At 60.6% G+C, this 13,916-nt stretch overlaps 1 protein-coding gene across 6 annotated transcripts in view; it reads right to left on the bottom strand.

The window, feature by feature from the left end:
• The window catches only part of SEPTIN9 (septin 9), a 119,138-nt gene that overhangs the window by 24,630 nt on the left and 80,592 nt on the right, over positions 1 to 13,916 (bottom strand). The window contains exon 1 of one of the 6 annotated variants that reach the window (XM_082775259.1): positions 6,560 to 6,702. The exons of the other annotated variants lie outside the window; for them this stretch is intronic. The gene's annotated coding sequence lies outside the window, so the exon portion shown is untranslated. Of the gene's footprint in view, positions 1 to 6,559; positions 6,703 to 13,916 lie in introns of those variants that run through there. 6 annotated transcript variants of the gene reach the window in all.

Raw genomic sequence — 13,916 nt, 5'->3', positions numbered from 1 at the left:
CCCTCGGTGCCCTCTGCACGTCCTGAGGGCCCTGTGGTGCAGAGCCCTGCGCGGCCCCGGCGTTTCCTCCCTCCCACCAACACCCCCACGTCTGAGGGACACCGGGAGCAAGCGGCTCCTCTGGCCCCAGGAAGGCAGGAGGAGGGCAGGCAGGAATTATTGCGCACACGTGCAGCTGGCACCGCGTCGCTGGCACCGCGTCCTTGGCACGAGTCAGTGCCGCGCGGGGAGGCCGCACCTCAGCACCCTGCCCTCCCACAGCTCCTCGCCGTGCTCGAGCAACCCGGCGGTTTCCAGCAGGGAAGGGACTCTGCTGGAAGCTGCTCCAGGGTCACACACGTTTGGAAAAAAAAAAAAAAAAAGGCAGGGGAAAAAAAGTTTATCTCGACATCCTCCCGCTTGCAGGGGTAATATTGCCGCTGGCGTGCCAGTTCGGACAGAGGCAGAGGGCACCTGGGATCTGCTCCCCCAGCGTCGCAGATTTGGGCACAGATTTTGCTCGTTGGGGGCTGATCTGTCTGTGCATTGATGGCTGTGTCTGAGAGGGACCTGGGACAAACGACACAGCCCAGAGGGAAGGAAACGCACCTCGCTCTTGTGGCCGGAGCGACGGGTGGGATGGAGACACAGGAGCATGAGAGGCGCGTTGCTCCCTGCCTGCAGCCCCCGGGGATGTCAGCCAGCCCCGCTCGGTCCCAGCTGTGCCGGGGCCGGTGGCCCTTGGGGTTGTGCTGGCTCCAAGGCCTCTCCCAAGCCCTGCGTGGGGCCGGGGTCAGCGGGATAATTGGGTGCAGCTGTGGGGTGCTGCAGAGCACGGCCGCGGCCATTTGCCTCGGGGCGATCGCGTCTCTGCGTGTAAGGAGCGGAGGGGCGCGGGAGAATGCAGTGGGCATCACTCAAAGTCCTAAGGGGCGGCTGTTCGGGGCCCTACCAACTGCTCCTGGTGTCGGTTTGATTCATCTGGGATCCCAGTGGGGAAATCCCTGCTCTGCCCTTACCGGGAGCTGCCCCGATAACCAGCATCGGGCACGGCCACCTTCACTCGTGCTCGGCCATGGCAGGTCAGAGCCAAGCAGCGGGTACCAAAACAAACCCAACCCAACCCAACCAAACCCAACCCAACCAAACCCAAACCACCTCCTCACACACTGGGCAAGGGAGCTGGGAGCTTCCCGGGAGCCATACACGCACTTTGGGTTTTTAACAGCCCTGCTACAGGCGGCGATCGAGCCCTCAGCTCCCCTGCCCCAAGGATGCCTCTGCTCCAGCCTGTGCCAGCGCCTGGCTGGGCACCAGCCCCACCTCACTCCTGCTGCCGGCCCCATAAGGGCTGTTTTAGGGTTTCTGGTGCTGGGGAAGGACCCTGAGCCCACCCTGCCCCCTGCTCACCTCCTGCAGCACTGCTCGGGGAAGCTCCTGGCGCCCAGCACAGAGCCATTCAGCAGCAGCTCTGTGTCCCCCCCGGTCACAAGGGGTTAACGCGCTGCAGCTGGGCCAGCAATGCTGCAGGACAAAGGGAGGCTTCATGTCCTGCCATCCGCCAGCGCAGAAGAAGGGGCCCTAATCCGATTCCCAAAGAAAATGTGGCTTTTACAGCCCCGCGCAGCCGGCTGGGAACCCACGGCCAGTGGAACCCGCCGGGGGGAGGCCAGAAACCTGGACAGAAATCATTCTGCACCAGGAGGGAGAGCTGGATGAAGGCGACAGCCCCCGAGCAGTGCTAGGGGACAAGGGGGACACGTCCCCAGACCCCAGCATCATTTTTCTGCCATTTCCCCCAGGCTGGAGGCAGCGCTGCCCCCAAACTCCACCTGGGTGCCCCGCACACACAGAGCCCCCTGCCAGCCCAGAGCCCCCCCCAGCCACAGCAGCTCCTCCACAGGGGGATTTTCAGCAGATTTGGGGAGAGAAGCCGCGACTCCGGGGCCACAACCCAGCCTGCGAGCCGGGGACAGCACCCACATGTGCTATGGGGGCAGCTGGAGCATCCCCACACCCACGGGACACACGGGATTTGTGCCCCTCGTGCTTCTGTTACCCTGAGACACCGCCTGCCATATGTCTGCTCCCAGCAGGATATGTCTGCTCCAGCAGAACCCTCTTCTAAAGGCTCTGAGGTTGGGTACATCCCCCTGGAGCTGCCCACGAGCCCCGTGACCCCACAGGTATTCTGCTCTCAGCACACAAAGTCATGCAGCGTAACCACAAAAGCAGCACAGGGGCCCCAGCTCCCCGAGCTCTTGGCTACGCAGCCTTCCACATGCTCCACACGTTTGTTTTGTTTCTTTTTTTTTTTTGGTCCCCAACGTCCTGAAGGGCCCTGAAATGGGGCTGTGAGCCAGGCACGCATCCTGGGTGCGTGATGGTGCTGTTCCCTACCACCTGCAGCCACGACTGGACGGGGAAGCAGTCCGCAGGGGTTCGCACGTACCCGTGGCGGAGGCCGAGCCTGACGGAGGCAGCTCGTGCTTTCACAAGGCGGTGCCCAAGTCATCGCTGGGCTCAAAACCACAAACTCCATCAAGCGTTGCCTGCGCATGCAAATCTCTCATCGCCCCAGCCAGGCCCACGCACCCTGCGGGGGAATTCAGGCAAACAAACGCCCGGCCCTAGTGCCGGGGAGCCCGGACCCTCCGGCAGCGGCACACGAGCTGGGGCTGCAGCGCCGCTCCCTCTCCGCCCCACACAGCATCTGCACAGCCCAGCAGTGGGAACGCCAGAAAATAAAGCAGCTCGCTTACCACACGGGACAGTGGCCCCCAAAGGCGCCCGGTGCTGCAGTGAGATGCTCCTGAGCTCCTCTGATCCGTGCGGTCACACAAGTCCACCCCCAAAAGCGGCGAGCGTGAGCCCAGCTCGCTGTGCATGGCACAGAGCAGGCTCCAAAGAGGAGCAGGGACCTGGGATGTGCATGAGGGAAGCCACCACGATGCTCCGTCAGTGCCCCCTGGCCCTAAACGATGAAAGCCACAGACAGACAGCTCAGTGTGCCGCTGCACGGCACCAACAATGGCCCCGTTGGCGCCCAGCTGCTCCCCAGCCCCGAGCGGAGCCGGAGAGCTCTCGGCCCTGAGCGTGTCCAGCCAGACCCACCCTGGATGCTTCTGGTTGCACAAGGGGTGGATTTAGCAATTGAGGACTGAAGCTGTCCAGAACAAGCCCTTCCCAGGCAGGAGCCCCCCGCTGCGCGTAAAGGTGCCGGGTGAGGACGCACACCCCGGGGACAGCAGGGAAAGAAAGAACATTGCCTGCAGGCACGGGCCATGAAGCTTCAGCTGCACGGCTGGCTGGGCTGGCACCCCGCTCTGCCTGCACCCCGCTCTGCCTGCACCCCGCTCTGCCTGCACCCCGCTCTGCCCGCGAGCAAACCCAGGACAAACCGCGCTCAGCGCATCCCGAGGGTTCCCATCGTGCTGCTGAAACACACGAGTTCCCGCTCTCTCACGATCGTTGTGCAAGCAGCCGTCCCGAGTGGCAGGAGAAGAATAAGGAGCTGTTGTTAAATTATTATCCTAAAAAAAAGAAGGAAGAAAAGCCCTCCCCTCCCCAGCTGTGACAGTTCCCACTGATGCATGCTCCTGATGCACAAGCAAGGCAGCCGTGCGCCCCGTGGAGCAGGCAACGCTCACCGGCCTGCGGCACGGCGCTGGGAGCTGGCAGCAGGATCAGGGCCTGTGCTGCCCACCCCAGCCCCAAAAGCAGCCCAGGAGAGGCTGGATGGGGCCCTTCCGAAAGAGCCAGCTCCAGAGAAAAGCAAAGGGGGATGGGGAGGGCGACACAGGAAGGGCCCCCCTGTGGGGCCGGAGCCCTGGGGCAGGAGCCCAAGCATTTCCCCAGCTGGAAGGAATTAGCCCTGCCCCTCCCCCTGCCTTTTCTTTATTTTTTATTTTATTTTTGGGGGGTTTCCCCAGGCTCAGAGGGGCTCTGAGGTGCCTGCAGCCTGCCCAGCCTGAGCACAGCCCGAGGACCAGCAGTTCTGCTATGGGGAAATCCGTCCCGTCAGCAACTGCGTCCCCTCCACAGGCAGCGAGTTGGGGTCCCAGGGCCCCTCCAGCTTCCTTTAACCCTCCCCTTTCCCCCCCCAAGCCCTATCACCCCCTCTCCACCACCAGCCTCCAGCGCAGAGGCTGCCAGCCCCCCTTACACAGCGTGCAGGCTCCCCGGGGTGCTGCAGGGCCGGGTTTTCCAGCAGCGGCAGCGCAGGAGCCGCGCCAACGCAGACGGCGGGGCCGACACGGGCACGCACGTGCCAGGCAGGCGAGGCTGGGAAAGGAGCCCCCATTGCTCAGAACCAGCCTCTGTGACCCCGTTTTCCTGCTCCGCGGGTGCTCCAGCCCCTCAGGAGGCCGGTCCTGCCTCCCCCTGAGCCATGGGCACAAGCCCGGCGCCCACCCCGGCGCGCAGAGCCACGTGCTCAGAAAATCCTCCCCGTCCCGCAGGCCCTGACAAAGCGTTTCCCTGTGCTGACGCCTGCATCATGCCCCTGGTATTTCTCCCTTGCTTCCTCCCCTGTGCTCAGCCACCGCTCTGCTCCCCCCTCCTGCCTTTTCCCTTCCTGCGTGCGCCCCTCGGGCTCCAACTCGCCTGCACCGAGCCGCGGAGACCCCAGCCTGGCCCTCGCCACGGGGATTTGCTCCCCAGGGTTCGGGGATTGCTCGGGCAGAGACTTACGCAGCCGGGGAGCAGGGGAAGGCCAACGCTCGCCGGAGCTGAGGATGCTGCAGCGCCCGTCCCTGCTGCCCCCCGCCTACAAGCACGTGGGCCCGCTGCGTCCCGGCTCCCCGCCCCGCGTCTCCCAAACTTCGGAGGAGTTTTCGCCCAGTTCCCCTCGCACGGGGCTGGCGAACCAAATCCCTCCTGGCTCGCTGCCTGCCTCGCAGCCAGACATGAAAAGCACTCGGGTTTCTCCCAGGGCAGCGCGGGTAAATCCTGCCAACATCAAAGGCAGCACAGAGGAGCTCCCCCCCCCCCTGTGCAGAGAGGCCGGGGCTGCCTCCTCGCCAGGCACGGCTCCGTGGTTAAGGTGCCGGCTGCACCAGCACTCGAGACGTGGCTGTGATTTTTTTTTTTTTTTCTGTCTCTGTTTTAAACTCAGCCACACATTTCCTGGGTAACTTGGGGCAAATCAGAGCCCCACAGCAGCCGGGGAGTGGCTGCTGTGGGTCCGCCCGCTGTCTGCCACCCGGGCACCAACCTTCGTGGCTTCGGGAGGTGCGCAACACCAGGAAATAGCTTCCAGCTCCGCAGGGATTTACAAGAGCCGGAGCAGCACATGGTTTCTTGGCCCACGTCGGAGCGCTGCTCATCCCTCCATCCCACACAGCAGTTGTTCCTGCCAGATTGCCGCTCGCCCGGGCTGCTGGGTTAATTTTATGGCTGGAGCACTGAAAGAGCCTTCGCTTAAAGGGGGAGGTGGGAGGGCTGTGCCATTTAACACTTGGCTGTGTTTGTGCTATGATTAATATCATCCAGCGCACAGATACCAGATGTTCTCGGGGCAGGCTGGAGCGTATCCTAAATTACACCAGGGTGGAATTTTTGGGCAACTTGCAGGGAGTGCTGCGGGCAGGAGCTAAAGGGAGAGCAGAGATTTGCAGAGATGCGCACAGGGCTCTGAGAAAAACACCCTGTGGGGTCACTGCCCGGGTCAGCATCCCAGGCTGGCTGTGATGCCACTGGCTGTGCTTTTTTATCATCAATGAGTTGGTGTTTTGTTGGCAATTACTCCAAATCCCTCTCTGAAGTTCCCAAATCCCACAGCTTGGGCTGTGACCACATGTGAGCTCCACAGCTCGGAGGCATCCAGCCGCTCCCCAGAGGTCTGGCTGGAGGAGGGCATCACTTGCCTGGGGCCAGCCTGCTCCCGGCACCTAAGGGGCACTGGGAAGGGGCACGGGGGACCCCAAACACCCTGTGCTGCCTCAGGGATCCTGCAGTGAGTGTACAGCACCCCCATAGCCCCCCGAAGCACCCCGCTCCAGCGGCAGCTCCCCCACGGCTGGCTGCTGCCAGGAGCACCTCGGGGTCACCGACGTGGGCGTCCTGCTAATGAGTTCCAGAGGGGCTGGTCTTTGGAAAAAAGCAGGAGCCAAATCCTGCTGTGTTGGAAATGGCCATCGCAGCTCTTTACAGGCCACACAGTGTCCTGGGATAGAGCTGAGCTCCGTCAGGGCTTCTCCTGGCCGGAGAGACGGGGCATCTGCCCACGCACCGGAGCAGAGGACAGTGCCTGTTCCACCTTTAGGGCTCCCCATACATCACACCAAACCTACAGAGGTACCCAGGCCCTGGCCCACACACCGGCAGAGCTGGGCACTACTGATTATATGACTGGTGACACTTGCTAGCATCATTGTCACTGAGACAAACAAATAGCACCCAGGGCAGAGGGCACCAGCAGGAGCCGTGCCTCCCTGCCGCACAGCAGCCCCGCCTGCTTCTCCCCCTCCTGGAAACCTCAAACCTGGGCACCCCGAGCAGCCCGCACCCGGCTTTGTAGCATTCAGCTCTAAAAACCAGCAAGGAAACAATTCCTCCTCCCCAAAGCACCATCACTCACCGCCGCCGTGCCGAGTTGGGCAGCGCCGCGCTGACCGCAGGCACGAGGAGTCCAAGTCCCACGGCGCTGCCCTTCCGTCCCTGCTGAAACGGCGAGGCCTGCCTGACACCTAAATCCTGCCCTGGCGGAGTTTGTTTGAGCAGGAAGGAAGAGAAAGCTCTCGGCAGGCCCCCGGAAAGTCCCGGTTACAAAGGAGCCCCGAGTGATGCACTCGCTCCCGGCTGGGCTCTCCCCCGGCTTTTCTGCCAACAGAATCGTGCCGTGCGTACAAAACCGTCTCTGAATCGTAAATTTACACCCAGAAACCAAAAGTAAAAGACCCCCGTTATTCACTTCTTTGAGCAAAGGTTAAATCCAGCTAAATACATCAGCTCTGGAGGAAAGGAGGAGGGCTTGGCAGCCAGGGGAAGGAACGGGAACGTGGGAATTCCTCCTACGATTTGGCAACGCGCTCTTCCTTCTGCATGCGAGCCCTCTGGGGGCTGCTCAGCCTCCTCTAAGAAAGCCCCCCATTCACGGGCCCCGTAAATCCCACGGGACGTCCTGCGCCCGAGGAGGAGTTTGGAAGAGGTTCAGGATGGAGCCGAGCCCTGCCCTGCCCCTCTCCTGCTGCCTGCAGCTCGGCGCTGCCACGGCGGCGGTGCTGAGCCCTACCGGGAGGGCTGCCTGCCACGGGCTCCATCCTTCACAGCAGGCACCCCACCACCAGGACCAGCCCCGAGGGAAGGGCTGATGGTGGTGTTTAACCCCTGTGGGGCTCGCAGCCCCCCCCAGCGTGGCATCCAGCCCCCTCCTCGCCCTTCACCTGGCTCCCCGTCACAGAGCACACCGTGGGGTTTGGGGCATTTGTTCCTCCAGCTGGGGCAGGGCTGTGCTGGGGGATGCGGAGGGGTTAGGACTGACAGCCAAAGAGGTGCTTGGTCACCTAATCCCAATTTTGATGGCTCTAACAGCCCCCAGGCCATCTCAGAATATACCGTGCCCACAGCCATAATTTGGAGCCGAGTGGGAACCGAGTGCCCGGGGCTCGGCATCACCCCGGCACTACGCACACACAGGACAGGAGCAGCGCTCAGCACCAAGAGCACAGCATCCACACACACGTGGCAGAAGGCAGAAAAGCCTGAGGATGCTGTCTCTGAGCAAGCTGAGGCCCCCCAGTTAGCAGCTGCTGCTGGAGAAGCCCTCCCACAGGATAAATTCGGAGCAGCTCTCCTGGACACAAACCTCTCAGACACCAAGGGTCCCTCCCTGGCCTCCTACCCCTTTCCTACAAGGACCAGAGCTTGCAGCAGGCTGCAGGACCGGGGCTGGGGATGCTCCACGCAGCAGTCCCCAGGGGCTCAGCACCGCGCTCCCCACCAGCTCGCACAGCCCCATCCCACAAACCCAGCCCCAAGCTGCAGCGAGCCCCATTGCCCCCCCAGCCAGCGCAACCAGACGGGCCCCATGGCAGCCCCAAACCCTCTCAGAGCTGCCTCTGTCCCCAGGAAGCGGCGCCGCAAGCTGCAGATGAAGGCAGATAAGAGCAGTGCCTCGCTCTGCGGCTCTGCAGGGCGCCGTGCTCGCTTCTTGCCCCAGTGCTGCTGACTTCAGCGCTTCCTGGGCCCCAAACCCTGCTGTGCCCCGCGGCACTGATAAGACTCGAGGCACCAGCCCCTGCTCAGACACAAGGCAGAATTGGACCATTTTGGTGCTGAAGGCAAAGCATCGCAGAAGCATCCAAGACCAGACCCTGGATCCGGAGTTTGGGGGCATCCAAGCACAGGCTGAGGTGCAAACCTATCATTTAGGGTATTTTTTTAAGCAAACTCTGAACAAAGCAGGATCTCAGGGCTGCATGAAAACCTGCTGAAACTCACCCCCTGCATCCCCAGTTCCCCCCCATTTTGGATCGAGGCCCCCATAGGGAGCAGCTTTGTCTCCCCGATAGCCGCAGCTGGGCGCGATGCGCCGACCTCTGTGCAGCGTTTGGCCGAGCCCTTCCCAAACCCTTCCCAGCCGCTTCCCCCAGCACCACAGCCCGGCTCTCCCGTCCCCGCAGAGCCATGGGAAGGGGGGCACGTCCCACACCAGGTCGAATTGGCCCACGGAAGGGCTCGGAGGGGACCCCAGAGGTCAGCCAGAAAGAAGAGGAATAAATCAGCCGCCCGGCGATTCGCACAAAATTCCCCCTTCCCGCAGAGCCACGGCTTCGCCACAGCTGCTCGGCAGAAAGCAGCAAGGCTCGAAATGCCTCAGCGGCCCCAAGGAGGACATTTCCTCTCCTGCTGAATTCCCTGAGGGTGCCCACGGCCCCAGGAACCCGCGTGGGGAATCGCTTCACTGACTTCTTCCTCGAGGTTTTGCTCTGAGATGGGCGAGCAGGGCAGCTGCTGCCCTCCAGCCCCTGGCGTGTGGCTGCCCTCCTGCTCCTTGCACCACGTACAGGGAACGGGGACAGCTCTTCCCCCGCACCCCCTGAAACCATCCTGCACGGGGAAAGAAGGGACCGAGGACAAAACCCCCAAAGGAGGCCGCTCTGTGCATGGCTCCGTGCACCCACCCAGCAGGGCACCGCAGGCGCTGCTTCGGCTCCTGCCACCGGAACGAGACGTCCCAGCACAGACACAACAGCCTTCGTTTGTCTTCCATTATGGGCAATTTTGGGGATTATCAGTGACTACCAGGGGAAAGGCAGCACGAGTGAGATCAGAGTTGCCCAAGGTGCTGTAGGGCACAGCCTCGGAGGCGTTGGGGTTCCAGCTCCCACCTCAGTGCTCTCCTTTAACCCACATTACTTAGGTCCTTTTCAGACTCCTGATTGCAATTTGATTAAATTTGACTAAAATTACCTAAATTTCCATGCTCCAACCAACAAGCTGGGGTTTGGAGCAGCCTTCCCTAGCGGTGCGGCGATCCCCTGTGAGCTGAGTCACATCTGGAGGCACACAACCTTCCCCAAAGCTCCCCAAACCTCCCGTTTCCCTTCCATTTCTGTGCATCCCTGTCCGGCACGGACAGGCAGGGAGCTGCTATTCCCTGCCTGGCCAGGTAGATGGTGCTCAGCCAGCACGAAGTGCAAAACTGCTTTGGGAGACAGTTTTCTGGCCCTGCCTGAGGCCGTCATTCAGCATTGTTCCTGCTGACAGATGCAGGAGGTCCCGCTCCTGGCCCCAACCGCGCGAGGCTGACTCAGATCCTCGTCATTCCTCTCTTCCAGACTTTCCCCCGTCACTGGGGGATGGCAGGGGCCCTCTCGGTGGCAGATAAAACCGCAGCGAACGCTGCACCAAAACTCAGCGCCTCTCCATGCACCGCCTCCACCCTGACCCAACCTCCCTCATTTTCCCGACGCAAAAAGCCCTCCCGCTGCCACGCTGCCCCCATCTCCCCACAAAGCCCAAACCCCGAGCCCAGAGCAGCAGGGGACCGTTTGCCCATTTTTCAGGCTGCCCTGGCTCACCCCAGGCTCCTCGCGGGGTGCGGGACGCCCAGGATCGCTCTGGAGCCGCGCTGACACCACGGGAGCAGGAAGCTTCAGCCATTTCCTGCAGGCACCGCTTTGCCCTTCCAATATTTGCGCCTCTGCAAATCGTTTGGGGAAGCAAGCCTGGCAGCTGGGGCTGTGAGAGCAGAGGAGGGGCTCTCCTGGGGAAAATCCGTGCAATCCGTCCAGTCCCTGCTTCCCCAGAGCACGCAATAAAAGAGAAAAACCCAACTTTGCGTGTCTAAAAATGAGAAGGCCTCAGTTTGCTCCCTGTTCTAGCAACCACCCCACAAACCACTTAAGAGGCTGAGATGAGGCCAGAGTGATGATTCCTGCTCCCCCAGGGCTCTGCAGAGCAGTTTTGGGGCACAGGCGGACGCCTACACTGCTCCCATCGCCTCCCCGTGCTCCTTCCCCAGGTAACACGTGGGGGCACGGCCTTGCTGCTGGGGGACAAAGGCTCCCTGGGTCCACAGAGAGGCATCTGATTCACCGAGCTCATCCTTTGCGAGGCTTTTTCTGCCCAGGAAACGAAGCCAGGGAGCAGAGAGGAAATCCCAGAGCTCCTTCGGGGCCGGGCAGGAACCCTTCACCTCCCAACCTCGGGGCGCGCGCTCCCGAGCTGTAAGGGAACTTCTGTGTGCTACTCGAAGTAGGGCAGGGAGGACGGTGTCCCCAAGGGATGGCAGGAGCTCAGATTTCGTCCCACTCCCCCATAAAACAATCCCTGGAGACAGCAGGGGCCACGCAGGGCACCGGCACCACCACGGCCTCATCCCAGCCAGGTGCCCCCAGCCCATCACGGGCGTCCTCTCGTCTCCTCCGAGGCCACAAGAAGGGGCAGTTGGGGGAGCTCGGGGGTGGCACAACCCCAGGGAAGGGCTCAGCAGCCAGTGAACTCGGCCTCCCGCTTCCCCCCCCCCCCATTTATCAGCGCGTTGGGCTGCAGGAGGAAGTGAGTTCAGCCAGAGTTTGTCTAAACAATTCAGTTTTATCAGAAACGCTGCTCACATCTACTCCTTCTTTTCCCAGGACAAATCTGGACAACTCCGAGGTAATCTCCATTCTCCTTCCTATCTGCACAAGATGGAAACAGGGGAGGACACGAGGCAGAGAGCATCCCAAACTCCCCGCCCGCGCCTGCTCCACCCCTCCCAGCATCAGGAATCTCCATCACCGTAAATCAGGAGGCAGCATCCATCCATCCATCCATGCATCCATCCTTCCATCCATCCATCCTTTGCTCCCTCCCATTCACACGCATCCAGATGTTACCTTCCCTGGGCTGCACGACCCATAAATGACTTCACTGCAGCCCCAAACAGCCCCTTGTCATCTAACCACCCAAGAAAATCCAAGAGAAAAAGGCAAACAGATCACCAAACACATGGGTTTCCGGAGACCACCCGCTGATTTTCAAATTTAGGAGAAAGCAGACAGAAGGGCGGAGCAGCCTGGAGACGGCTTGATGCAGAAACAGGCGGACATCCTCCCTCTCCCCCGGGCCAGCTGCAGGACCCCCCCTGGATGAAGGAAGCAGTCCATGCAAGGACCAAACCCCAGACCTCTTGCCACATCCACCAGCTCGTTATTAGGACAGAAACTGGAAGGGGTGAAGGGCAGAGGGATTCACTCGAGGTGATGAGCAACTGAACACCAAGAGCAGCTCCTGGCCAGGCTCTCCTGCCTCCCAACCTTGAGTCATCTTCTCAGTGTTTTCCAGGCTCCCAGTCCCTGAATTTATTTCCGCTACAGATGGCCGTGAACCTCCAAAACACGTGGTGTGTGTGATGGAGCACAGCACCCTCCGTGCCGTAGCGGCAGGAGCTGCACAGCAGGCTGTAACTGGGGACTCATCCTGCACTCCCACGTACCAGCAGAAGGCTGCAGAGGACACCAGCACCTTGGTGCATGGGTTAAAAGCAGCACGGCCTCCTGGATCAGAGAGATCGGCATGCAGGGTAAACACAAACTCCCTCCAGAGCCAAAACGTGCAAGGGAAGCGAGCAGGCAGGGTCCCAGCCCAAGCCGGGTGGGCAGTACCCGCAGGCCCCTCCAGAGCTCCCTGTCACACATGGAATACACCCAGCTGCATTCGTGCTGGAGTTAAAAGGAGTAAAAAAAAGCCCCACAATTTAAGAGAAGTGAGCTAACAACTGAGAAAGCTCCTTAAAGACCTTACGTATCGTTAACTTTTATCACCGCCCTCTGCTAGGCACCATTTGGGATTCCCACCTAACCTCCGTTGGCTGAGAGCTCCCCAAAGGGAGCTTTAATGTGGGAGGGGAGGAACGTGCGTCCTGCTCCACGCACAGCAAGGGAGGAGGGAAGGGCAGAAGGCAGAGCCATCATAAAACCTTACAGTACTGTCGATAAGCATCAAAGCCAGTCTGATCCCCGAACCTAAGTGAATGACAGCCCACAGCAACCTGCTGGCAGAACAACCCGACCCAAGGGCAGCAGCTTTGCAGGGGGGCTGTGAAGGACCGTGGATAACCAGGACCAGCAGCTCGCACAGGTCTGTCCTGCTGCAGCATCCTCACCCACCTCTGTCTCTGGGAATAGCGGCCAAGGGGAAAATGTGCCTCGCCAAAATGGATGTGTCTCCAGCTGAACTGAGTGCCCAGGGTCTCTCTCTTCACACTCAGCAGAGAAAAAGCCTTTTGGAGACCCAGATGGACACGCTCAAGCACAGACCTCTCCGCTGAGATGGGGAGAACACCACACAGCACACACACACGGAGCCACTGGGAGCCTTCCCTGCACAGGTCTCTCTCGCTCACAAAGAGGCAAAAGGAGGCAGGTGCTCGGCTCCCACTAAATATTTCCGTGCCCCCTGTGAACACCAGCCAGAGGCCGTGCTGGAGGTGCACCACGGAGCCCCTGCAGCTCCAGACCTCACAAGGGCCAGGGCTGCCAGGACCCCACAGCTCGCACACAGCCTGGACGCGTTCTCTGGGGCTGACAAGCTAGAACATAAATCCAAGGTTATGCTCATTTTTGCTGAAGCATCAACAGTCTTTGGAGCTCAAGATGTTGAAAGATGCTTTTAGTCATTTATAATCCCCATTAAACAAATTGCCTGCGCTATGCAAAGACTGACCTGCTGCTTCTACCGACCAAACTGCAGGCAATAAAACCAAGGAGGAGCCAAGCGAGTGAGAACCCCGTGTCAGCACGGCTGAGCTGGCACAGCGACCTTGCACAGTTTGTTAAAATTATGTGCTTTTCATAAATTCATAAACACGCCAACTTCTGCTGTTTGTACAACACTTTGGAGCAGTCCCTTCAGTCCGGCCTTGTCTCTCTGAATGTCCTCTGCTGCCTTCATGCCAAGACAAGAAGAAACAATTGAGGAGGGAAACATTTGTGTGATCCTACAGCAATCCAGGTTGCTTCTGCTCTGAGACCCGTCCAGAAGACGGACAAAACAAAAGCCCCAAACTGAACTAAGCTGGAGGAGAGCAGCCCTGTGCCCAAGCCCCCTGCACGAGCAGCTGGGAGGCGAGCAGAGGCAGCCACCCGCGCGGAGCCGCTGCTTCCATTTATAGCCACGCTCCCCTCGCCTCCACAACGTCTTGGACAAGACAAGAGTGTCTGTGGGGCTGTTTGTTTGCTGGGGGAGCAAGGAACATGACTGGCCAGCTGTCAAGTTATCTGCTTCGGTCACAACAACGTTTGATCTTCCCCAAACAAGTTTATCTCCGACCCATCTCCACGCGGTTCCTCCGTCACGGTTTATGGCGTTGGCACCGTACCCAGCCCGTGGTGTCCTCTCAGCTGCCGGCCAACAGAAACATCTCAGGCAGGGACAGAGCTCTAGAAATAGTTCAGAAGAAAACTATTTCTTCACGGCAGAAGGTTCATCACCATTGCCATCACTTCCCT

Source organism: Aythya marila (genome assembly GCF_965140915.1).
Source record: "Aythya marila genome assembly, chromosome: 18".
Taxonomy (NCBI): domain Eukaryota; kingdom Metazoa; phylum Chordata; class Aves; order Anseriformes; family Anatidae; genus Aythya; species Aythya marila.
The sequence above is the reverse complement of the archived record's forward strand: the minus strand, read 5'-3'. Positions and strand labels throughout refer to the sequence as shown.